This window comes from Pseudopodoces humilis, chromosome 1, assembly GCF_049639895.1.
Source record: "Pseudopodoces humilis isolate 2021_Gansu_Grassland_sample_001 chromosome 1, ASM4963989v1, whole genome shotgun sequence".
Classification (NCBI taxonomy): domain Eukaryota; kingdom Metazoa; phylum Chordata; class Aves; order Passeriformes; family Paridae; genus Pseudopodoces; species Pseudopodoces humilis.
The window spans coordinates 41,357,012-41,384,588 of record NC_142200.1 but is presented as its reverse complement, the minus strand read 5'-3'; the positions used below and the strand labels follow the sequence as shown (position 1 = coordinate 41,384,588).

The 27,577-nt window shown below is 39.3% G+C and overlaps 1 protein-coding gene and 1 long non-coding RNA gene across 6 annotated transcripts in view; one reads left to right on the top strand and one right to left on the bottom strand.

Moving 5' to 3' along the window:
* The window catches only part of SPIDR (scaffold protein involved in DNA repair), a 199,527-nt gene that overhangs the window by 139,413 nt on the left and 32,537 nt on the right, over nucleotides 1–27,577 (top strand). The gene's annotated exons all lie outside the window — the stretch shown is intronic.
* Nucleotides 2,660–3,896, bottom strand: LOC106628421 (uncharacterized). The gene is made up of 3 exons (XR_001331805.2): nucleotides 3,684–3,896; nucleotides 3,489–3,586; nucleotides 2,660–3,285 (listed from the first exon to the last, which is right to left on the bottom strand). It is a non-coding gene; the product is annotated as an uncharacterized LOC106628421 (long non-coding RNA).

Genomic DNA, 27,577 nt, shown 5'->3' with positions numbered 1-27,577 from the left:
TATTTGCATAAATAAGACAATTTCCTTTCCTGGTCAGTCAGTGTTCCCCTTACAATCCTGACACCTCCATTCATCCAGGCAACCACAGAGATACCTAAAGAAAAGTAGGTAATTTGGTCTATACTCTGCTTTGCATTTCTGTAGAAGGTATGAAATGAACACAGTGCTTTCTTATAGATAATTTAGTCCTTTTAGTATTAAAAGCTTTGGAATGGAAAGTTTCAGCACTGACTTCTCTCTCAAGTAGTTTCTTCTTGAAAACCACTGTCTCCCTTCCTCTTCTTCCCAGGTCTTTTGCCACTACTTGCAGTGTGTTTTCCAGAGAGAAAAGATTCCTTCACCATCGTAAAAAACTATCTCAGCATGAATTTCCACTCCTTTTATCTTTGTCACAGTCCCACCAGTTGTCAGTGATGAACTCTTTTCAGTTAAGGGGAATTTAAAAAATTCATTGTGAAAACCTTTGTTTGCCTCTTTAAGCCTTACCTCATTAAACCGTTGATTACATCAGCCAGCATCATGTCAGAATTGTACCTTTATGGTTCACAAAAAGAAGCTTTATAATGCTATTCTTTTTCATCTGCACAACAGAGTCTGTGGGTGAAACTGCTGAGTAGCCCCACATGCCAGTGTCAACTCACATGGTTGAACTATAGTCTTACCAAGACAAAAAGTCGGGTTATCTCCCAAAATTGAATCACTTCTAATCTTCTGTTCAGATAAATTTCCTCCACCCATCCATTTAGGTACACCACCCTTAATGATCCACTTGAGAAGAATGTGACAGGCTCTTGAAAGCCCTGTGAGTCTGTGGAAGCACAGCTCATTAATTATGTGTGTTCAGTGCTTACAACCTTAACCTCAAACTACAGGTGGGAAAACTTATGTCACAGTATCTAGACTTCCCTACAGATCGTGTCTGTGATTTGGTTCTCTTTTGTCTTTACAAATGTGGTCAAGGCTCAGTTCGTTCTAATTTCAAAGTCAGCTGGTCTTTTGAGGACCAGAAGGACAATTTCTTATTTGGCACATTCAAGCTTTGATGTACTCACATTCTTCTTTGTCATGCAAACCAGCAAGATTTTGCTGGAATGTTTTGCACCATTCGTTAAATCTGCTGGAAACTTGTTCGGCATGACCTGATAGAAAATATTTTTGTTAATTTTTACTGTTCTACTAAATGCTTCCTATGGGTTAGTTTCTTTTATGCAGAAGGAAATGACCTATGTGGTGTCATCACATGCTGGACCTTGGGTTTGTTTTTGACTTACTGTTCAGCCATTCAGGGTCCTTGCTCATTTGTTCCTCATGCTCTTGTGACTGAAACAAAAACCTCTGTGCAAGAATTTAGTTAGAGGAATGCGGATAATTGGGAAAAGCAGTTTTACCCAACCAAGTTTTCCCACAAAGATGGCTGGGACAGCCAGCACCGTGCTTCTAGCTTCGGGTGTTGTGGTCACAGATCATTGTACCAGATACTGTACAGACCGTGTAGCCTAAAAAGCAACATCTTTCTCCTCCAAACATTTGGCAAAGGTGTTTCCAGTGCTTTCTCAAAGTTCATACTTCTGTGTCATCTAACTCAACACAGCCAAGTTTAACATAGCTAGATCCTGACTGCCCAGTCCTTTCCCTGAGTCAGTTGCCAGTTGTCTTTAATTTTTGGTTTTAATATATGGCTAGTTTTTCCAGCAGGCAAAGAACATGTGTTCTTTAAAAATACAAGGAGGCATTTTTAACCATGGCAAGGCACCTGTTTACAGCATGGATTTTCCCATTCCTCAAATGCTGTGATAGTCTAGGATAGTACATAATTGGGTCCTGTAACAAATAATTTATACTAAATCTGGCAGGAGATTTTTGATTTATTTTTTTGGATGGATTTTTCTGATTGCTTGAGGATGGTCTTTTTCTTGTGTGTTCTGTCTATAGGATCCTAATGAGGCACATGATATGTGGGAGGCATGGATAAGAGAGAGATAAAGCTGTAATTTCTGTCATCAGGCAGTACTGGGTTGACAACTACTAATTTTATCTAATCTATTCACCATATACCTTACTCCTTATGCTGAGTAATTGCCAGAAACTCCCTTCTTTGGCCCCTCTGCAAAATGTTTAATGCATATTTTCTCTCTCTGTATGTCTCTGTATTATGTTAGTGTATTTAATAACTGAGAAATAATTGTTTTGCCTGCTTGAAAAAAATAAATTGTCTTGGGGTTCAGATGTATAAATGGAATGGATGCTGAAGAAGAGGGAGCTTTAAGGAGGTATTGGAATTGGAGACCTTGTTGGTATGTTTTGGAAATCCATCATACACAGTACAACTACTACAGTAAAGATAAGACAACAGAAAAAATTAACCGTAGATTTTGTAGATTATCTGCATGGTCTGTTGTTGTTCACCACACACACACACACACACATTTTTTCCATCCATCTGCTGAAATTTGCTAAAAGCATGTGAGCAGTCTCACAAACTGCTACATAGCTCATGTGCCTAGTGTGATGGGGCATGAACCTGGTTAAGGTTTCTAGACTTTCTGTAGTAATAGGTATATGTGCCTTATGGAAAAATAGTTTAAAAATATATTATTCATAATGGTGATATTTACCAGTAACATTTTTTCATTTCTGTTTTTATTTGGAAGTGCTGAGTTAAGATTTCAGATTAGTCTGAATTCATGGTCTCTACTGAGATTAAAGTTACAGTGTCTCTAAACCAATTGTCACTTTATGGTTGAACATGGGAAAACTGTCAAATAGAAATGTTTTATGTACCAATGACAGACAATGTGTGAACTATTCCCTTTGCCCCCCACTCCCATTTATCAATGACCTCTAACTACCAGTTTCCTTTACCAGTTAAGTCCCATTTTCTCAGTCACCCACGTTTAATATCTAAAACCTCAGATGTCTTGTTCTCAGCAATACTTCTAGTGTGACTCTCTTCTTGCAATTAGTCAGACTCTCAGGTTTTCTTCATCCTTTTGTGAAGAAAATGTTGGCTGACCAGTCTTTTCCAAGTGAGGAAGGAGGAGGGAAGGCAAGATTGGAGGAACATTTCCATACTGGGCACTTTAGGTCAAGCATGAATGTACAGAAGGTGTTGAAATCTTGGGAGAAGCTGTAGGCAGTAAGTGAGAGTGATGGTCTTGTTGGGCAGCTTCCCATGGGAGTTGGCAGGATGGTGATTTCTGAAAGATGTGTAGGGTTAATTCTTCTAATGAGTCAGCACTCAACTACTTTCCCAGTCACTGACTCTCCTGGCTCGCATCTGCTAAACTGTCCAGTAGAGAAGTGGGAAAATTAAAAAGAAATCTAAAGCAAGCCCTTTTTATTACAAAAATATGTCAATTTTAATTTTCCACATAATTAGTTCTGAAAATTCAGAACCTTCAACCCGTGCCTGTCACTCCCTTCCTCCACAGCCCCAACAATACAGAAAAATGCAGATAAGCACTGTTTCCATCTTTGCTGAGGCTTACCTGTATGCAAAATTCTGGAGGAGATGAATGCCAAATATGTGGGGTGCACATTTAAACTCTGGTAATTTTCCACAGTAAAACTATTTCGTTGTGCTCATCTGTAGGAATTGTAGTTTAGCTAGGGATTAGTAACAGAAGCTTGTTCAGTGATACCTTGTCCAGTATTTTTTCCCACCAAATGATTTCTTGAATTACCTTTCATCTTCTGCTCTTGGTCTAGGGACTAAGAGTTCCCTATTCATCTTAGCAGCAGTGCTCAGTGGGTATCACACACTTCCTGACAAACCCCTCTGCTTCTGAGAGATGGGAGAGAGGGAAGACCAGCGGAGTGTACTTGTGGAGAAGGCAGGAATGCCAGTGCTGTAGTGGAGTGGAGCAGAGGGGATGTTTGGGTGGGGTCAGGGTGGCCAGGGGGAAACGTGACCCCATGGGACGCTGCTGTGCTGGTAGGGCTGAGCGTATGTGCAGGCACTGAGCAGGAGCACAGAAAACATGTGGCTCCTGCTGTTGCTGAACCCCATGCTGCCAAGTCTCCATGGAGGCCTCTAGTGTGGGTTCAGTAGCTTCTGGCAGCCAGGGGCTCTCTGCATTGCTCATTTGTCCTTTGGCTAGAGCTTGCAAAGCACAGCTCCCTCAACAGCTTATCACATGCTCTGCTCCCTGAAGCTCTCCAGTAGCACATGCCCGTTCTCCTTTCCCCTACTTCATGCACTGCTTAGTGTGTGACCTGCTGTTTCAGAACACCCTACAGTTTGCTTGGCTTCTTACTGCATGTAAATGCACTCCCTTCCCAAAGAACTAAAAATCTCTTCTTTTTAAGACCTGACAATTAAGGTGATTACAAAATAGCTTGAGGGAGAATTAATTCAAGTTACATCACTGGGACCATGCAATGTCTCAGTAAAGACTAGTTCAGCTCACAGTGGAGAGTGTTTGAAAGCATGTGTAGTGTTTGTGAGCTGGAAGCAACCCCTGCCTGTAGGTAGCCTGATATTTTCCACTATGAAAAATTCTTGTGACTTTTTATTTGCAAAGCTGTTTCAACTCCATTGTTTGCTGTAGATGTTTGATGTTCAGAGGGGAATGCCCTCGAGGTGGGAAAATGCCTTGTTTTCTTTGGCAGCAGCTACAGCTGGCTCTACCATGGAAACAGCTGGGGTTGGAAAGGGAGGAGGGGGAGAGAGATAAAGGCTTGACTTTCCTCCTCCAGCCTGAGAGATTATGCCACCCCAAGCAGGAAATATTTCGAGATGCAGGACAGAGAGCTGAAGTAAAGCTGTTCCCCAACCATCCTCCCAAGCAGGGCATAAACCACACTGTTCCAGCTCCCTCTGTGAGAGCATCACATGAGACTTTCCAGATGTGGGAAGCAACATGTGGGTGGCACTTACCTGTGGCCTGACCCGGGGCTGACAGAATTCTTCTTTCTTACGCAGCAGTGGGACTCAAATGTCCCCTGATTCACCCAGTACCACTGGTCTGTTCAAGCTGTGGGCCTGCTACTACAAACAGACATTCTTTAACCATATGATGAGAGGCACAGGTGCAAAATGCTGAAAAGAGATGTAATGCCAGATTTCTGCAGAATATATATCTGTACTGAAAACTGAATGTGTCATCTGTTGATTTCAGAGTACTTAACCATATCACCTTCAGATTCTAAACAGGAAGGTTTAGTAAGTTTTATCTATATCTGCTTTGAATTATAAAAAAAAAAATAGTCCACAAGAATACAACTTAGGATGTGTGTGGGCTTATATATGTATATGTTTATATGAATGAATGATACATATAAACTCTGTGTTTACTGTTTCTAGGCCCATGTTTCTTTTCCAGAGCAGCACAGCCTGTTGCACTTTTGATTTCTTGGATCAGGCTGTTCTTTCCATTTTCTGCTGTTTTATCAGCCATGAATTTCTGTTTTCACAGCACAGACTTGACATCTCTATACTAGTTTGCAGCCAGTATACATTTATTAGTGGACTTTAAAGTCTTACCTTTCTCTGTCTCTCTCCCCTCCTAGATGTTTTACAATAGAAAGAGATGAATATTGCTAAATAGTTACTATTTGTTTGCGGAATTGATGTGGCATGTAAAGCAAATAATTACACATACAAGTAGTACTGGTACTCGCAGCTATTTCTCCTGCATACGTACATAAGGGATTTACACACTGGTAAGGTCATATTTTGCTTACATAAACGATCTTATCTTCTTGCACCCTGTGCTGTGCGGTATTCCAAACATTGCGGGGAACATGAAAAATGTCAATAGTATATACAAATCATTTTGGCATGTGGCATACAGTATAGCCCAGTTCCAGAGCATGTGGAATGGGGCAGTATAGTGATTAGAATTTTATTCAGGAATTTGTATTTATTTTGGTTGTTTTACAATTAAAGTAGTTTGTTCACTCAGGGTGAATAAAAGTTTTCTCTGAACAATTAACGTGAGCTGGACTAAGGAGGTGCTTCTCTGAAAGGAGCTGAGAAATTAAAAAGAATCCCAAAAAGTAGCATTGGAGGAGGGAAGAGAGTCAAAGAATGTTGGGCAATGTGGGACCACTTTTTAAGGAGTTCTGCTAGAACTGCAACACTGCAGGAGTCACTGGCACTCACCCCAAGGTGAGACCAGAGGATGGGCTCGGGACCAGCATCTCTTATTCATCCTGTGGGGAAAATATAGAGAGAACACTCTAGTTCTTGGATCTCAGCCAGGAAAATAAATTCCAGAATGTGTTAATCTGGGGGGAGTGGGAAAGGGAGGATAGGAAAGAGATGTGGGAAAAGAAGAGGAGGAGATGAACATTCTTTTTATTTATTGTGGTTGTAAAGGTGTGCCTAGGATTGGTTGATGGGGATTGGATTAGGTGGTAATTGAGTAACAATTAATTAATCAGATAATCATTATTTCTGACCAGGTAATGAGGGAGGGTAGGAGAAACAGTGTGTTTAAACAAAGGTGGTTTTAGTTGAGTGTAACTATCTATTACTTAAGGGGGCTGTAGGGAGTGGGCAACTGGACATTGTCATCTTTGTCAAGAAATCCTTCAAGCACCAATTTAGCCCTTTTTTTTCATAGTGGATTCATCCAAGATTAGCCCTGCTTCTTTTTTGTCCCATCATCTACTCTCTTAGAGGTTGCATGCACCTTCATTGCTGAAGTCTGTGGGTTGCTGGGATTTTCCCACTTTAAAAATACATCTCTCCATGTTACTCTCTTAAGTTGATACAAACCACTGGCAAAGAGTAAGTAATTCTTAATAAGTAATTGAACCCTCTCCTGAGTAAAAGAAAATTTTAAGCTTATCTAGGTATGTTACAACTGAAGGGGAGATATGAACCCCATGTGAAGATACTTTTCTCTTATTAAAAAAAAACAAGAAACAGGCTCTTTAACATGTAGGGGGTTTTAAGTCTTGATTGTATTATCAGTGTCCTTTTAGTTTCTTCATATTTTTGCTTCTTGTAATTCTGCTGAAAAATCTTGATGTTACTGATAGAATGACAAAATATAGGAATTCCATTAAGGGAATACTGAAAAAAATCTTGATAATTCAGGTTCTCCTGCTCTAAAGACTTAGCTTCTTACTTTAAATTAGCATGATATATTAATACTAAACATTTCTGATGGGATTTAAAACTGACCAGTGAATGTTTTAAATAGGTTGAGAAAAATTTGCCATTAGCTTATTGGCATAGTCTTAGATTGCCTTTATAAAAGAAAGGTTAGGTAAGAAACTGAGGAAATATACTGCCATTTGAATATTTGAAGTAATGATTCATTTAATGCTTTAAATAAATACAGGATTTTTAACTAGCGTGTGTTTATTTAGGTCCAGATTATTATTTATGAGTTGCATGACATTCCAAAAAAACAGGGAACAAAAGACTCCTTATACATAATTTTAAAAGGTGTGGCAATCAGGTAGGATTATCTCCTTTACCATGTCATCATATCTTGATGCCTTGTTAGGACATTTCACCCTTTTATTGTTTCCTAGAAGAAATACAGTAAGCCACATACAAATAATCTTTTAATTTTTAAAAAATTACTTCATTTGAGTATATTTTAGATATATTAGGCAGCAGTTAACATAGTCCTGAAATTTTCAATAAACAGAAGTGGAATGCAGCATTTTATCCCTCATGAGTAAGAAACTGCAATTACTACACCAACTTTTTTTAACAAATACAATTAATGTTTGTAGTCACATGAGTAATAATACCAGGTGATAAATACTCCCAGTTTCACTGAACAGTCAAAGAAGTATGATACTGGAGGATTTTCGAGAAGGATCAGTCATTTAGCATAGCTCAGTTCCCAGGAAAAAGTAGTTTATTCTCCTCCTGTCAGTCATGTTTTTCAATTGTTTTGTTCTCTCCTCAAAGGCCAAGCCCTATAACATCTTTATGCATAACTGTGGTGACACATAGTGCTGTGGAACTAATTCTGCTAAATATCTGTTGCCTGTTCCTTTGGAAGATTAAATCTTTGGTGTATTGTTCCATTGGACATCTGAGAAGCAAAATTTGCTTTATCATTACTGACTTTTCCTTTTCTGGTGTGACACCATTAAGGTGGTACCACAAAGAGAACTCTTCTAGATGTTTGCATAACATGTCAGGAAAACATGTCCAAGGTTTTTTAATACTGATGGTGCCCCAGATTATTTTTGAGCTACACTGGGGAGTTTATAGGAAATTGCACCAAATACTGGAAGTAATAATAAAACCTTGGCCTTACCACAATCTTGATAAAATTTTGAAAATCAACCTCATCTTTGCATGCTGACTGGAAGAAGCTACCAGGTTGCTCTCAAAGATTTTCCCATTTAGTGCAAACTCTCTGGACTTTGGTATTGACAATTAGTGAGGGATCAGGAGAGGAATGCCTTTCCTAAGAAGCCAGGAGGCACACATCATTTTATAGATACATATTTTATCTATATATATAAAATATATATTTTATAGATACAAGGAAGAGGAGGCAACTATCTGTATTTTCAGCAGCTAAAAATCGCATAATGTTTATAGTGCAGGAGTGGTGTGTGTGCCATTGAATTTTCTCAAGGGAGGAAGAGAGCTTTGGTATACCCTGGTCCATGTACAGTCAGGCCAGCATGTTCCTGCTTGTAGAGTTAGAATAAGGTTCAGCTCCCTGCACACACTGATCAAAGCACATCTGATACACATTCCTAGGTGTTCCTGTGGATTTCTCAGACTTAGATAAATGAGTTGCAGTGCCGAGGGCTAAAGCCAGCAGAAATTGCGATGTCCACTCAAGCCTCAGACCCCTCTACAGGATGTCTTCTTTCACTGGGGTGAATAAACTGTGTTTTATATTTGTTCAAAATTCTGAAATCTTCTGCAAGCAGAACATGTTTCATATTTAGAAAGAGAATATTCAGACATCTTCATCATTCCAAGAGTTCTTTGGAGTAAGAATATTTAAAATATTGTCTCATAAACTGAATTGCAACAAACAGCTCTCAAAGGTTACTGGAGTTCAGTGAGAGGTTTGGGAAGTGACCAGTAGTTATGTATTACATCAGGTGGTGTAATAAGTACCATTATCTTGTAAGTGTTTTCACTTCTTCTGTGATGCTAAATCTAGGTGCTTACTGTTATCTCCATATGATGGACTGGACTATTTGGATATCCATTTCACATATGGATAATACTATTCCAATCTGAAAATATATGTAGTAGGAGCTTGTGAATGGTAAATGGCAGAGGGAAGATTGGTCTCTCAATAGTAAAAGCCCCATGTGCCTGTCAGAAGGGAGCATGGATTCCTCATTTGCTTTGCTGAATTTTGATAGTTAAAGACCACCTTTAGCATTTTGTGCAGGAGTTGTTTTTATTTTTATTTTGCCTGCTACCTTTGTGAAAGGAAATATTTAATAATTTTTTCCCATAAATGTTTACCCGTAGCTCTCCCAAATTAAGAATGTCTCACTCTGCAGGAATGTGAACTGAAAACCAAATAAAGCTTGTAGGCTTCACAACACGGTCATTCGTGCCAATGCTCTGGCCTCTACTTAATGATGACCCAGAGTCTGACAGTTTATATCCCTTTAGTTCTTTAAAAACAGCAAACATGATTTCTTTTCTTTTTTTCTCCCCATTCCTTTATATCAACTAGAAAATTTGCTGCGTTTTCCACTATCTCCTTAAATATTTTGGTCATTATAAAAAAAAAAAATTAATTTTAATTCCTGCAAATACAAAGTGATAAACCAACGGAAGCAATGTTCATAACAGTCTAATTTACCAGCTGATCTGCCTCAGTCCAAGAAAAGGAAATACTAAAGTGAATATGTTCACTTGATCATAATATTTTTTCAGTCCAGTGTATTTCAGGAGTTGCAGATGTCACTGAAGGATCTTGAAACAAATAAATAAATTTTTAAATAAAACTGATTTACAAGTAAAATAGAAAATCACTAGAGCAGACCATTAGATGGAATCAAGCTGAATATATTCAGTAAACTATATGGAAGGTAAATGAGAAGAAATATGAGTCAGGTGTGTAGTTGGCAGTTGGACACAGATTGAAATTTGAGTTTGAAAGCCTTCACTTTTGAAGATTGTTTTACTTACTCGGTGTTAGTGAACTGATTCTGCTGGGGAAATTAGATTATGTGTTTGTGTGTTTTTGTAGTGTACAGTCATAAATGCACATTGGCAAACTGAAAAGACTAAATGGACTTTAAAATATGCAAAAAAGTAAGCTTTTTATAGGGTTTTAAACATGTTTTCCATTAGACTGACTTTCAGTGATTTTGAAGTGTTTCTGCTGGTCCTGCTAGGTTAAGCTTACATTTTAAAATGTGTCTGTCTCTTCTGCAGTTATAAAATTAAAATGCAGTATTGTTTCTAATGTTACATTGTGTGCTATCATTTGTGTAAATATTTTGTGTAAAAATTATTTTTACAAGTGTTATTCTTGCAAGAATTACAATCCCCCAATCTGTGGGGATTCAGACCAATATTTCCATCAAAACCAAGCCAAAAGACAAATGCTTGAGGCAGAAGGATTGTGATGGACCTTCAACCAGTGGCAGAAAGCCCATTTGTTTTTATGCTTCATCTTAGGCATGACAAAGCTGTGATCTTTCATTGGGAAATCCATGCTAAATTATTCTCTCTCTCTAATCTGCTTTCAAATTAATCTGACTCCATGTCTATCTTCCCAGATTTCCTCACCCCAGTGAGCTGTCTTTTTGCCAGTACATGCCAGGGTGCCCATTCAAATGAGCTGGGACAGCTGTTTGTGATGCCAAAAAACTCAGAATCATAAAATGGTTTGGATTGAAGCGACCTTTAAAGGCCATGTAGTCCAACCACCCTGACTTGACCAAGGACATATTCAACTAGAAAAGGTTTTTCAGAACCTCATCCAACCTGACCTGGAATTTTTCCAGGGATGTGGCATCTACCACTTGTATGGAAACCTTGTTGCAGTGTTTCACCACCCTCATTGTAAAAAAATAAAAATTCTTCCATATATCTAGTCTGAATCTACCCTCATAATTTAAAACCATTACCCCTTTTCCTATCACAACAAAACCAATTGAAAATTTTGTCCCCATCTTTCTTATAAGCCCCCTATAAATATTAAAAGGCAATAAGGTCTTCCCAGAGTCTTCTCTTCCCCAGGCTGATCAATCCCAATTGTCTCAGCAGCCTGTGTTCACAGGAGAGGTGCTCCAGCCATCTGGTAATTTTTGTAGCCCTCCTATGGAGCTGCTCCAACACTTCTCATGTCTTTTCTGGGCTGAAAACTCTAGATTTGGATATAGTACTGCAGGTAAATAACTTCATTTTTGCATCTGAAATTTGTTTGTTTAGGCAAATCCATTCCCTGATCAGATTTATTGTGCTGTCTCAACTTGGTTTTGCCATCACAGTTATGAGGGAGGAGAGGGGACAGCTTAAAACTGTGGAAGCAGTGGTCAAAAAACCTTCATCTGGTTTCTCTGCTTTCTGACATTAAACTGGTTTTTAGTTTGTGGATCCTAAATCTGTGGAATTTTGAGTTTGTGGATACCACCTGGAAAATAGTGATTTCAAGTCTGAAAGTTCAGTATGTATGTGTATATTTCTTTCTTCTTCCATGGATGTGTATATACATCTACATTTGCATCAGGAAAAATGTTTAATTTAAAATTTCACTGTTCTCGTACATCATGAAAAACACACAATTTTATGATTTTTCAGAAAAATCTTTCAGTGCACATAATTTCAAGATGCAGAAGACAAAAATGATTTTGAAACCTAGAGAGCACTCAAATGAGAGCATGCCATGAGAAGCTGGATATTTTCTTAGCTGAATCTGGTCATTAAAAAGTTTAGTTTGTGGGGAAGTGTAGGTGGAGATGTTAATATTTCTTTCATTACTCAACTAGAAATTTGAAAACAATGTAAAAAATTTCCTGTGTCCTGAGAGTGCCTAGGTTAAATTTCAATCTTTTAATACAACAGTCTTACACAAAGCAAGTAGAACATGGAAGTTCATACAGAGAAAATATTCTGACCCTGAGCATTTCAAAGTCTGATTTCTGTTTTCTTTGAGCAGTTTTACTTAGGTTAATACAGCCTGAAGAGATCAGAGATAGTAGATGTTGTTCTTTCTTTTCATATAGCTTTCTTCTTCATACTGCAAACTGACCTCATCACAGATCGTTGTAATTTGATTGGATTAAACGGAGGTGTTGGGAAGGACTTGGAAAGACAAAGGAAGAGCATTCCTTGGCTTCTCCTTTTGTCAGGGTTGTATTTCCAGGAAAACTTCAAAGACCTGTTGAGGTGCAAAGCTTGTGTGAAAGTTTCTTACTCTACATGAAAATGCTGCTGCTGTGTGAAAAATAATAGTCTTGCTTTCTGGGAGCATCACTTTGTGTGCAGCTGTCATAAGATTCCAAGCTATTTTTGTGTGTTGTGTAAATACCTGGTATTTTATTTCTGCCCAGTGTAGGCTTCCGATAACTTATTTTGAAAATACAAACGATGTAACTGTTTTTCAATTTAATGCTACTCAAATCAACCTGCATATAAGAAAGTTAGGAAGCATTTAATATCCAAAAGATGTGTTCTCCCCTTATTCCATTTCACCCACTGTGTTCTGAAATGGTGCAACCCATTCTGCAACTGCAAATCCCCAAAGTTTGAACTGCTTCTTAACTCCTAAGCAGTGGTCACAGTTAGGCAATATTTTCTGGCAGTTTTAATAAATGGAGTCAGTAGAAGAAGAGGATCATTGTGGTAAATATCATAATATACCAGTTATAACAGTAGTTTCCATTTGTGTGTTTCTAAGGCTGAATAAATAACACCTTGTAGGTGCCGTTGAAGCAGACAAATTGTCCCTGTTGTTCTTCAGGCAGGCAAAAATGCAGGTGGTGAGGATGGTGCTTTTCCCAAGAGTGTGTCCTTCCAGGCCAGCACCAGCACCCTCTATCCAGTTGTTGCAGTAGTTGTTTGGAAATGATGAGTTGTTCCTATGACCTCATTTTGGAATAACTTCAGTGTTACCCTCTGCACCTCCAAGCACCTGCTGCTGCTTGCTTTCTTACTAAGGTTTATAAGCGCTGACACTAGAGATGTTACCTGGAGTTCCCAAGACAAAGCTGCATCCATGCCTTGAGATTTCTGTTCCTCTGTTGTTGACTTGTGCATGTGAAACAGAACTTATGTTCATTTTTTTTGCTACCCTGTTCACCATAATCTTTTGTTAACTGGTCTTTTTCAGCTGGAAAACACTATTGCCTACTAAGGAACTGTAACTGACTTCTACAAAACATTCTTGCCACTTCATCAGTTGAATGTTGTTCACATAGCTGTATTTACAAAGTTGGTTGATCCCAGCTCCTACCACTTAATAATCACAATTTAATAATAATTGAAAATTGTAATATAAAGTGTACAAAGAATACACCGTTTATATAAGGATTTTAATACATTAACACACCAGCTGTAGGATTAAAGCTAGTGTCCACATGTGGAATGAAAAAATGAGGAATACTGGGAATCTTTCACTGATACCTTATACTGAAATTTGTGTTCAGTAGGTGTACAGAGGTCAGTATATGCAGTAGTGAACAGCATGTATAGTATAGTAGATTGGGGAGAAGGGGGAAATGAATGGGGAAAGACAGAGTTATAAATTCAGATTAAACCACTGTGGGATGAAATTAAATGTGCTTTTGGTGTTTCGTACCAAATCAGATGATACCACATATATTTGTCCTATGAGAAGATAAATTTTTGTGTGTGCTGTAGATAAATAACTTTTTGGTTAAGAAAGAAATATTTGTGGTGAATTAAACTTCCATACAAATTGAAAAAAATTCAAAATGTAGTTCTGTTTTTTATTTTGTGGGACTGCCAGTAAAGGGACCTATTAACTAGCTTAAAAAGACCAGTGAAATAGGGTTCATGCCAGTTGCAATTTTGAAGTTAAAATTAGTGATAATGATACATCCCCATTGGGTTAGGTACAAGTTGTAGATCTCTTTTCTACAAGAAAATTCTCATGAGTGTTTCTCTCCCTTTTCACTGGAAATGCATATTAACTGCTTCTGGAAACCGTAGGTGCAGTTACACTGTAAAATCAGATCCTGCAGCTGCTGTTGGGAGTCAGCACTGCCTCAAACCTTGCAGAATCCAGGTAAGAAAAGCTAATGAAGGAGGTTGGAATAAGACCCTTTTCTTCATGATCCTCACTGGGCTTCTCCACTGGCTTCCTTCAAATACCAAGTGGTTTCCAGGCAGGCTGCAGTTCCCATACCCAGCTCAGTATCTTTGTTTCAGGTGCTTATAGAGGCAGAATGCAGTTCTCATGTTACCTTGTTCAGGATCAGGGCCAGAACCCCACTTTGGTGGCCCCCCAGGAGGACAGCTATAGCCATGTTCAGTCTCCAGGAATGGCACCAGCAGTATCAATCTTTTGGGTTTTCTGTAAAGAATTCAGGGGTTTTTTTTGGGTTTTCTTCCTAAGGATAAAGATTACCTTTTTTCCCCACTAGGTTTCTACTTCTCCTAAGCTTTAACAGACTTGTTTTAACAATCAGGAAGAGATGTAAACTCAGAAATTTTGCTCTTATTTTGTGTAAGTTCCAAAAATTAAAATTAGCATGCAAGAGAGTTTACAGCTTTCCCTAGAGCTCTTATTCTGCTCAAAAGTTATGTGTTGTCAGGGTTTAACCCCAGATGGCCACTAAGCCACTCACTCCATCCCTCAACAGTGGGATGGGAGAGAGAATCGGAAAAGTGAGAAAACTCATGGTTTGAGATGAAAACACTTTAGCAGGTAGAGCAAAAGCTGCTTATGCAAGCAAAGGAAAACTGGGAATACATTCACCCCTTCCCATTGGCAAGGCAGTTGTTCAACCATCACCAGGAAAATTTTGCTTCATCATGGGTAATGGTGACTTGGGAGGACAAATGCCACCATTCTGAGTGTTCTCCCCTCTTTCTTCTTCTTAGCATGATGCCATATAATCTGGGACATTCCTTTGGTCACTTGGGATCATCTATCCCCTCCCAGCTCCTTGTGCACCCCCAGCCTCCTCAGCAGTGGGGTGGGGTGAGGAGCAGAAAAGGCCTTGACTGTACAAGCCCTGCTCATCAATAACTAAAATATCCCTGTGTTATCAACACTGTTTCCAGCACAAATCCAAGCCACAGACCCATACCAGCTACTCTGAATAAAATTAACTTTACCCGAGCCAAACCCAGTACATATGTTCAAATGTGTTTCTACAGCTATTGTTAGAGAAGAAGGGGAAATAAATCTTTATATTACAATTCTGTCCCTCACTGTTCAACATTGCATCTACTCACAGGCATACTGGATAATTATTCTTTGGTGTGCTAAATAAATACGTTTTGTCAAAACAAAGCCTTGAAAGTTAATGAATAGATACTGCATTAGATGTTTGAAAAATATTTCTAGGAAAAATGGTTGGGAATTTTTCAAAGAAATAATTTTCTGTCAGATCAACTTGTAAAATAATGGAAACTTCTTATGAAAAGCTTGTACAAGCAAATGAAAAGTTGTGAAATTGCTGAAATGCTATGTTTTGAAACAATGCCATTTTCCTACTCTGAAACCACTTGTTTAGAAATTCCACTTTGGTTAGGTTTTTTTAGCTTAGTTTTTTTTTAAAATTGGTAAAGCAGAATGCTTAAATTGATCCAAGTGGGATTCACTTACAATGTTTTCATTTGTTGTGTTCTTGTCTTGTTGATATTTTCACACTTCTTGCAGCAGTGAAGTTTAGGAAACATTTTAAAAGTGGGTGATCAGAAAGTACATTTTTTAAAAATGTAGGCGTTTTGTTTCCTGTTTTTGATAATTTTGTTTGAAGACTTTGTCAATTTTGTTTTAGCATATTTAGGTATTTAAATTTAGGGCCTTTTTATGCTTCACCTTAGGAGTACATGAGTTACATAGTGTCACAGTGATCCAAAACCACATTTCTCACATTACCTGGCAGTGGAGAGAGAGAGAACACCATGGACAGCGTGTCCCGTGACAACAGGCAATGCATGAAAATACGGCCTTGTGTTTATTTAAATGTTGTCATTTTCATATGCTGGTGGCTCTCTGCATCCTATAATCACATGTCCAGTAGGAAGGAACCCCCTTAAAGCAACCTTCAGACCTCCCTCTGATAGTTCCTGAATGCTCTGGCACTGGGAAGCCAGGCCAGGGGGAGCAGCCTCACCGCCTGATCTGACACCCTTCTGCACAAAGAGATCCTACTCAAGTGGAGAGCTTGAAATGGAAAAATGCAACTGCTAAGTTGCTGACAGTACTCAGAAAATACAAATACCAGCCCTTATTGCCTGTGGTTTAGAAGGGTAAGCAGCAGGGACTGATGATTAAACGGCTACACCAAAGCTTTGATCTGCTTTTGTGACACTGATGCTCCGGTGAAGATCAGGGCGTGTACCCTGATCTCAGGTGCTCTGCCGGCACAGAGAAGTCCCTGTCCTAATGTTTCCTCAGTGCAGTACCCTGAAGACTTAATTAGAGAAGGAATGTGTGACAGGAAAAAGAGGACAAGACAGCAAATGTGACAATGCAGAACAGTATCAACAGGAAACTGCATGTTTTAGAGACAAAAGTTATCTTGTTATCTTGTCTGTGGTGTATCTCCTGCTGGCCTGCAATGGGTGACAGCTCAGGAAAATCCAAACGTTTAGCAGTGTCTGTCCCTTCAAGTCTGTGCTGAATCACATCAGAGGCTGTAACACCACCAGCATGGTGGTAGGAGAACAATGTGTTATTGTTAGTATTGTTGGATAAGACACAAACCCAGAATCTTAACCACAGAATATTAAATCACCTCTTTTGGCATGAATAGATAGGTTTACTAAGGGCCCTAATCCAGTTCTAATTTATGTTATTATCTTTTGTGCCTCTAAACACTTCCTGTAGTTTTGATTAGATTTGGTCCTGTTTTCTTCTTTTCCTTGGAATATAAATGATGAGAACAAACCATGCTGCACTGATATCTGAACAGGTTCTTATTTTCAGGACTGTGTTCTTTTGCATCGGAAGCAAAGAAAGGAATCAAATTTACCATGCACGACATAGTTTCTCAGTATTTGATCAGGATTATTATATCAAATCCAGTGTAATTACTGATTATGCCATTACAATTAAATAGTATTCCACATGCATGAGATATAAAATATAGACTATCATCTGTACAAGGTGATTGAGATTAAAATGCTGTAGCAGGGACTTTTTATTTTAGGACAGTTCCCATTAGCGCACATAATATTTGAAATCTTACACATCTGAAGATAACCAAAGTGCTGAAAGTGAGCGGTTCTCTGTGACTGTTTAAAGATTACCCAATTAAATACCACCAAAAAACAATCAAACAAAAAAACCTCCAAACAGACAAACAAAAATGAGAGAATATGGCAAATTTAAGATTCTTTTTATGTACTGTGTGTTGTATTCCAAGTTTGATTCTGCTAAAAAATATTTCTTGAAATTACAACAAAATTTATGTGTGGTGCTTATAAAATTGCTTCAGTGTTTGATCCTTGATTGGTGTTCATTTTAGATGGTTTAAAAGAGAAGCATGGAATTTGCATGAATGATTAAATGAAATCAAGATGAAGGAATGTAGCTGGTGCTGCCCACATATTTTCTCTGCCTGTTATACAGCATGAAATAAAGTTCATTGAAATCAATGGAATGAGTGAACTTTAGATAATGGCCCAAGCCCACTACTTATTTAAAAATAATTTATAAAGCTTTGCTTGACCTGTGACAGAAAATGGGATTTCTCATTTTGCAAAGTTCAAATAAAAGCTTAAAATGGCAAATAAACTTAGGTTTTCATTTTCAAGCTGGAAGAACTGCTGCCATCTGCACCTCTCTTTCAGCAGGGTTTGTTGTGGCCATAATTTCTTATTGTAAAAAATCCCAGTGTATATGGGGAAAGTGCTCCTACAGTAAAACGTTACCACAGATTGGCAATTCCCCCCATCCCTAGCTAAGAGAGATACGGAGAACAGCAAGGTGTAAGAAAGGAAGTGGAAAAGAGGTGATACCAGAGAATATTTCCTCCTTGTCTTTGTCTTCTTCACCTTCCACATTTTCTTCCTGCTGTTGTGTCATCTCCTAAGGATCTGCATTTGATTCACCTCTCATCCGCATTCCTCTTGGATGATCCATTCCCTCCTGAAGGAATGTGTGATGGTGGTCAGCCACCACGGGGTTAAACATGAGGGTCTTTTTTGTACATGGGTTACAACTGCACCCTAAATGATTTAGGTTTATTGCTTTCTTCTCCTACGCCCAAGAGTTTCCCAAAAAAAGTAGAGACAGTAAGACCCTACATTCCTCTCTGTCTTCCCAAGAGAGAGGTTTCACCAAAGTGTTTCCTCTTCCCTGCAGTCCTGCAGCCAGTGCCCACCCTGCTCAGAGCTGCAGCACCTTGGTGCAAGTTGGATCCTTCATAGATAGGGCTGTGGACTGTCTGTCAATTTGGGGAGAAATTTGGCAGGACAAACCCGCAGTCATGAGGGGACAACCATGCTTTTCTTGTGCAGGTGCAGCCCTGGGAGGGTGGGGGTTAAATGACAGGGTGCACCTGGAGCAAGACGAAGTGCTCAGCAGCAGTCCTGTCCTAGCAATACTGGCTCTTCCAGTCGTCCCTGGAGGCACTCTGGCTCTTCCAGTCTTAGCTGGAGGCCATGGTGGGATAAGTGGTGGATTGGGGGAATAGTCCTTAGGCTGCTCCTCTGGGGTTCTGGCTGCAGATGCTGATAGCTCCCTCCTGAGCCTGCCTCCCTTCTGCAATGGGAAATAGCTCTGCTTTTTCCTGCTCTGTCACATTAGAGCTCACCAGAGTAAATTCAGCAACTGCTGCAAAAGATTTAAAAATAAATGCAAACTAAATTAAGATCTCTAAGATAAAAACAAAACAAAACAAAACCCAAGAAAAATATAAAAATTTTGCATGTAAAATATTTTTTAAAAAATCTGAAAATCAGACTTTCACTCACATGAATTTACATTTTTCCACTTCATGACATCATTTGCACAGAAAATATAGGATCTCAGAGCTTGCAAAATGAGTAAAAATAAAACAGGGAAATATTTTTCTTATCCTCTTACAGTTTTTCAAATCATGTATTTTTTTTGATTATAAATAGCTCAATCAACAAACTTTACTGACCAGGGATGTTAAGCACACTTTCGTTGTTGACTTTTGGAACTATTTAAACTCCTGAGTGCAAAAAATTAAAATTCCCTCTGGGAAAGCTTGTAGCTTTCAGTGGACTTTGTTGAAGTCCCCAATAAGAAGTAGTTAATAGGGAGACTGTGGTGACTCCAGCAAAACAACATAATCAATTCCATCTGCTTTTCTGATTAATCACCCTTATTATTGGAAGTCAGGGACATCGTGAATTTGCACAGTAAGCATATATTTTGAAAAGGAGGGTAACAGTTTGTTACCTTAGTTGCAGTCAATTAATCTGACTCCTCTTTTTTCCCCTCTCAGAGAAAACCTGGGGCCAGCCACCCCCCTGCTCAGTAGCTGATCTCTGCTCCCCAGGCACCCTGTGCTCCAGTGGCAAGGACAACAAATACCCTGATTTTTATTTTTTTTTTTTTTTCTGGTTTACCAGTTTTGCTTGTTCTTTTCAGAAACGGAATAGTTAAAAGGAATGAATAGAACATTCTGTTTGGGACTTCAGTTTTCCAAAATAAAATATGTAAGTGAGGGAAAGGTTTCATTCAGTTTTGGCATCGCTTTGTTAAGTCAGTTTAAGCCAAGAAAGATTGTTATTCCACACTGTTTGCTGATAGTAGAAAGTTTACATGTCAAACTGCTTTTTTTTTCTGGGGGAAAGAAAAAAAAATCTGTATTAATTTAGGGGACTGATTTCTTATTTGCTTTGCAGAAGAGATTGTTCTGTTAACAACTCATCAAGAAAGAAAGAAAAAAAAAAAGATAAACAGGATTAACTGTTTACTTTAAGTGAGCTGAAGTCGGGTTGTTTTTCCGAAGAAGAACACAATGTACTGTTGTATCTGGTTTCCAGAGTGGTGTTTATCATAATTCCTCCTGCAGTGGTTGGTAGAGTGCTGGGAAGGCTCTCCGCCCACTCGCAGCTCGCTCCCTTTCCCTCTCCCATTGAGGCCTCCAGCCAGGACTGCGAGATGCAGAGGGCTGTCCTGTGTGATCTTTAGTGCCTGACATGAGCTGACATTGACCGAGAATAAAATAACAGGGGCCGTTTCCTAGAACTCTCAGAGGACTGCTGAGAACTGCTACCATAACTCTTGTAAACACACGGCACACACACACAAACACGCTCCCTCTCCCTCATTTAGAAGCACACCTAGGACAGGCAGCCACTAACACGGAGCACAGGAAAACAGCGTGAGTGGAAAACACAACCGGCAGGCCCTGTGAGAAAGCGGAAAATTGCCTTTCTGCTGGGTAGGGAGCCCTGGCAAGGTTGCACTTCTGCTTTTCTTCTTGGCTCTTTGCTCTGCCCTTGATTTTTGATGAATGTTACACTTTTCTGCTAGTTCAGTGGGATGATGTGGCACTGACACAGCAGAGTATCTTATTGAATACAGCCATAGCTGTGTAAGAAATCCTGCAGGGTTGCTATATTTCATTTACCTTCCACATGCCATAGGAAGTGCATGAGCAGTGCTATGCTACCAAGAATACAATTTAGGATGATCTGTGCCTACTGAAATGGGCAGGGAGTTTTTAAATACTCACTGCATGTTAATTTTTTGTTTTAAAATAAAATCTTCCAGGATCCCATTCATGGTTCTCTGTGGTTCAGAAGTAAATCTGTATAATCCACAAACAATACAGTCTTGAAAGATAAGGGACCCCGGTACCACTGCTAGTATTCTTACTTCATTCCAGACGCTGTGAAGCCCTCACTGTGGGTTTTGCAGGGCAAGTTGAGAGCTCTCTAAGTCTTGCAGGGTGAAAGAAATTAGTTGATACTGCAAAGAAGCCCTTCCTCTCTAGATACACACATACATATATATAGCCTCCTCCCCTAACTCCAATGGGATCTAGCACACATAATAGGCTTTGTGGACCAGCCCTCCCAGATACAATCGTGTTATTCAGCTATTGCTTTCAGATCACCCTTTGAAGACAAGACTTTTATTCTGATTTTTACGTATAAGGAACTGAGGCGTGGAGGAAACATAGCGCAGCAAAGATGGTGTGAAACACTGCCAGAACCAGCAACAGAATGCTGATTTTCTTGGAAAGGAGGGTGCTGAGCACCTTGCGAGAAAAGATCTTTTTGGCAGCACCCCACCAACTGTTGGAATTCATGGATGCCAAAACAATAATTACAAAGTCTTGAGATTAAAAAAATAAACAAAGAACCCCTCCTCAGATTCACAGATAAGTACTTGAAATGACTGGGTGGTAATTACATGTTATATTTGGAACATAATTTTTCTATTGGACATCATCCATAAGAAAGACTTGCAGTTTTCAACTGAGCCTGTGAGTTTCTTAAATATACATTTTTACTCTTGATTAGCAAATCGTGACATGCAGGAAAATAATATTTTCTCTTAATTGTATACTGAAATAACCAAGGGGTTGTGATGGGGTTCCATGCTGAAGTAATGGTACACTGGAGAACCTGAGGAGTGTGTGCCTCATTATTTTTCTTACCAACTACAATTGCTGTTGCACAGTGAATGAAGCAAGCTGGTGTGATCTGATGTGCTTGCTTTTTTGTTACCACTCAAAATTGGTTTTATTTACATAACAATCTGTATGGAGTGGATCATAGCAGAAGGACCATAAATTATGTCTCATGGGACGTTGAGATGCCAGGGGGATCTGGAAGGGGGAAGGCCTTACTGTTCCATTATGGCCTAGCCCTTACATAAACTTTTAGGCAATACTTAGGAAGTTATTTTTCCTTAACTCTCTGTGTCTTCCAAACCAGCTATCACTATTAAAATTGACTTACATGGCATAATTACTTTGGATTTAAACTACGAATGTAGAACAACTTCAGTATTCATTTCTGAGTCTGACATAAGCAAAGCTATCCATGATACTGAAAATATTTTTCAAATGCAACTCTAACTGTTTGCAATTACAGCTTAGGTTCTATATCACGTTTGAGTGGATGTCAGGAATGTCTTTTTATGGTTTTAAGTGTTTTGTTTACTTTTGAGAGAAATTCCATGTACAAACAAAACACACAGATCAGCAGTTTCATTCAAAAGTGCACTTAGAGACAGTGTCAGATGGAGAGTTTAAAAAGTTCATGTGGTGTCACATGAAAACTTCGTATAAGAAATGTTTTTTGCAGAAAAAATTGTCACATGTGAAGCTGTGGTTGTCATGGCAAGTACAAAAAGCTGGCTTTCGTGCTACACCAATTCCTGACAAGTTGTATGTAGCTCCCACCAGGCAGGTGGTGTTCCATGTTTTGAGTGGGAACGTTTGCAGTGCTCTGCAGCCCTGTTCTCTACCGGCACATTCTGCATTAAAAAGGTAGCTCTGCTGACACGCTTGGCTCATACAGGTCTCTTCCTACGCACAAAAACTGTTTCCCACAGAAGTGCTGCTTCTTCGGGCCACGGGCAGAAAATAGTAGGTGGAAGGATTAACATGAATGAAGAAATGGAAAAAGCAATCAGCAGGCAGGGAATCATGAAAGACCTTGTGGAAGTGGTATTTGATTTTCCAGTTTGTGTTGAACTATGTGATGATTCAAGGAAGTGAATAAAAATAAGCAACAGTTATCTTATAACCACTCTCACTCAATTTTTTAACATGTGTATAAAAACTGTAATGAAAAGCAAGGAAAATCCAAAATAAGGGACTTAGTATAGTTACTGTGGTATTTGCAAGTGTGTTACAGAAATCCTCTGTTAGGAGGTGTCTGCAAAAATAAAAGTTTCCTTTCCTGAAACCAGAGAGGCCTCTGCTACATATTTTCTATTTGAGATGCTGAGATAATAAGACTAGGTAATTTCCCAGGTGGTACTCCTATCACATGTGCAGTTTCCACCAATACTTCTGCCAGGTCCAGCACTCCAGAACTGCCTTTTTCTTTCTTTCCTTCTGAGCCTTTCCACAGCTGCCAAATAAAAACATACATGACAACAAACTGTACTTTTCAGTGATTTTAAACCTACATTATTCAAAGCAAATTATCGCTGTTTTGTTCATGTCAGTGGTTCAAACCAGAGCATCAGGCTGGGCACTAGAAATGTCTGTACTTGGACCAGGATTCTTCTTCCAGCTTGACATTCCTCTTATAAACTGGAAAGGATGGTACTTGTGTTTTCTTCTGTACCTGTGTGCCTCTGCAACCTATGCAGAGAAGGAGATAGTTACAATCATCATTAATTTGTATTTGTAGCATTCAATCCATAATGGTGTTCTGTAGAGCTTCAGTTACTTTTTATTGACAGCAAACAGTATGGATTTTAAGCAGAAAACTGTAAATCTTGTATCTCCCCAAAGAAGGCTACAGTGGGTACATTCTTTTCAAATAGGAGCATGAAGGAACTTATTGCATGTTTTTAATAGAGAAATCCTGCTAGTGTTAAAAGGGGGAAGATGGGCAGTATGTCCCTGTGCTCTGAGTTTGATTTTTCAGTTACTGTATGGGTATGGTGAATGCAAGGAGTTCATAAGGTAGGGATAAATTAAACCCAGGTAGGGTGGTGTCCTGCAGGTTGCAATTTGAATCTGAGCCATATTAGCAGGAGTTAATCAGCTCCACCTTGAGACTTGACCAGACAAGTTGCTGAATTGGAGTTGTGTAGGTAGTGTTGTGCCTCTGGTGATGAAGGGAGAGGGGGTTTTGTTTGTGTGTGTTTATGTACGTGTGCTTTATGCCTCTGCTAGGACCGCACCTCACAGAGATAAGAAGTCCTCCTGACAAACAAAGCAGCAGCAGCTGTCTCATGGATGGTTAAGATAAAGAATGAGCAAATATCAGAGCTAATACAAGTCAATTAGTTTTCAGGCATTTTCCCATTCCCCCCTTTCACTCCCTTCCAAAGAAAGAGCAATAATGAGGTCTGTGCAGAGTGCTGCAAAGGTGGTGGGGTTTGTCTGGCTGTCCTGTCCTTTGTGCTTTACTGCACAGTTTAGCTGTGCATGGAGGAGAGCTGCCCTGGGCCACACAATTGTCCTCCGACCCAAGGCTAAAACAATTACTTGTTGGTTAAGATCTGCTCATGACAAATTTCTGCTGTTTGTTTTCCCAAGACTCAGTGTCTGTGTAATCAGTCTGTTCTGGCCTCCCTGCACTCTCATCTCCTCTGCAGGCAGATCTTCCTTTTCTTATTCTTTTCCACTAGCTGCTGAGGAGGCTGGAGGTGACCAAAAATGGAGAAGGTTTTCATTGCCCTTACCTCTCCAGAAAGTCAACTGCTTGATAAAAGGCAGCAGCATGGAGGGAGATGATTTTTCATGCATAAAAACATATTAATAAAAGAAGGGCTTACCCTTTACCCATGAAGAGTGACTAACTGGGAGAAGGGCATGGCATTAATCCTGTAATCCTCTCCAGATTTCTAGTGGGAGACATTTTGTCCTAAAGATCAGCGCAGTCATAGAAATAATGCACAGTAATCAGCCTCATCTTCCTCCAGCCCCCATCCTTGCTTCTGGCTATTAGCAAATTAGCAAAATCTTCCCAAGCTTTTGCATGAGACTTTCTGTGTCATTGCATTAAAAAAAAAAAAAAAAAGCTAAACTCTGCCTCACTTCTTATCATTCCCTATCTTTGCCCCCTTTGCTATTACCAATGTGTCATACTTCACCTTTTCCTTAGTCTGCATCTCCAGCATTTATTCCTCTACTGGCTTTCCTGCTACTCCTCTCTCCTGGAGTGAATTCTCTGCTATTTTACATGAGACATTTCAGTTTCCCATATTTTAAGTTGAGGGTCTTACACAGGGTTACATCCTGTTGTCCCAAAAATAAAGATGGCCTTTATTTCCTCCCTGCACAAGCAGCACAGATTAAATTGAAGTTGTTGCCTGTCGTTTCTTTCTAACAGTTCAGTACTATGCATGCTGACAAGGCTTTGGTAAAGGTACGTTTAACCTTATTAACTGATACAAATCCACATTTTATGAAAAAAAGGCATTTCCTATAGATGTGCACAAAACATAAATGCTGGATTCCTGGGGGCAGATACTCATTTTGGCTTTGCAGCTTTTCTCATAATTTTGATGTGGGTTTTCATAATGGTAGTGAGGTTCAAAGGGGGGAAAAAAGTAATGGGACAAGCTGTTTGCTTTAATCACAGACTGCCTGCTAAAAGTTAATTTGTGAGAACATTTGCTGTAATATGAGAGCAACACTGCAACATGGGAAAATAATCCAAATGCACTGTTCTTGGAATAAAGTGAAATCAAGGGAAAAAAGAAGGAAGTTAAGGTCATGAATCAATAGGCTCTGAATGCAGCTGCTACTGTCAGCGATACTGACAGCATGTACAAAATCCATAGAACAGAACCAGTTCCAAAGAACAAGAGGGTAGTTCTCCAAGTGCATTGCTGAGTCTGTTGTGGGATGCAGCTGATTTCATGATAGTCATTAAGTGGAAAAATCAGTTGTCCCTCAAATACCTATAGCACTACAAGGTTTTGCCATCATGCATTGATACTGTTTTAAAGGCATGGTGAAACAGGGAGAATGTGTTTGTGGACTTCTCTTCATGGTGTTGATCTGGGATATTTCTCTCTTAGACTGAAATTGGGTGTCTGAAGGGTTATTAATGAATTTCTGACTTCCAAGTGAGTGAATACAAACATTTTATTATTATTTATTATTTTATTATTTTAAATGCATGTTGCAGAGAAACTGTGGCTGCCTTTTGGACACTGTTAAATGCCAGTGTAGTAAATACAGTGTCTGTCTGCTCTTGTGTACAAACCTGACAGAGCAAAGGTACTTGGAATCTGCTGCTCTGTGTTCCTTCATGATGCCAATAATCATGAATGTATTCCCAGTGTGAATGGGAACACTACTGGTAGAAACCTCAAACAACAGAGTTCTTCTCTGCATTGAGCATGGTCATAAGATGACTGTTCTCCTATCATATGACCTGAGATTCCTGTATGTGCTGCATACACTGGACAGCTGGAGTGGGAGCTTCAAAGAAAATACATCCTTGCCTAGAAGCAGTACTCCATGCAAGTAGGAGTTTACAGAGTTGATTATCAAGGAACTCAGATGATGCTGCTGCTGATGATGATTTGGCTACAGTATTTTTTGGTCAGATCAGTTTCCTGTCCTAGCCATTTGTGTGCCACCGCAAAGGAATGGAAATCTGCGGCCAGGGATGTAGGGAGTTGAGATTCCCATGTTTGACAGAAACCATCTCTTTGCTCGACTTAAAAGGACTTGGAAAATGCTCTTTTAGTGACTGATGTCTTCAGCACCAACCAAGCTAGTTTTATTTGGGCAATTAACATGTCCCAGAGGACTTAATATGACCCTGGTGCCAGCTAGTCTGAGACTTACTTGTGTTCAGTTATGTCTCACTAAAGATATGAGAAATTCCAGTGATCAGTTAAGAGACTGCTGAACTGATCTGATCTGAGACACTAACTCAGTTGGCCCTTCTTGCTCCGAGATACGGAGGGCTAATTTTTCACAATTAACAGTCAACAATTTGTTAACATAGGCAGAACTTTGTTTTTCCGGTTCCCCTCAATCTGATTTTCAGAAACATTCAGAGAATATGAACTCTGGTTTTCCAAACATAACAATATCATGGGGAGTTTCAGTCAAATCAGTTAAAGCTCAGGGGAATTCTTAACTGATTGCAAAGTCCTAACATGGAAAGCAGCAGGCAAACCTAGTTCTTCTAGTTTGTTTTAGGGTTTTTTTTCTGATAATGACTTCGTTTGTATGGGGCCTTTGTAGCTAGAGGTAGGGGAAAATATGGGAGTCTATAGGAAAATATAGGAGAAAATATGGGGAAAGTATGGCAGTCCTATCCCTCCCTGCTCCTCAAAACCAGCGCCAGAATTTGAGAAAATGAGGACTCTTAGCTGGTGCTTGCACAATTGCTGATGTCAGAAAGCCTTTGGGGTTGTATCTTACATCAAATGCAGCCTTCTTGAGGGTCTGAGCCAAAGTTAGACACTTCATCATGAACAAGGAAAGTGTGATTAGTGTTCTTTTAAGTGCCTACTTTTCCATGTGAAGAAATGTGCATTTCTCCAGTATAGGAGCTCATTTAATTTGAAATTTATTTTATAAAGATATAATGACTGCTGCTGAATGCTTTCAGGGTGCATGTACATTTTAGGATGTGTTCCAAAAGCAGTTGGAGTTGGCTTGCTGGGAACAATGGTGCTGCTCTGGGGAGGGTAGTTTTGGCACGTACCTTTGAAATGAAGTGAATTCTGCTGCCTGGTGCACCTCTGAGTTTTATTTGGAAACAAAGATGTGTGTGCTACCCTCAAAGGTAAATTTTGTTTCCCTTTGAAAAGTTTCCATGCTTAACTGTCTCTTTCTGAGGCAATTAAAACCAATCTTGTAGACAGGGGCCTCCTTC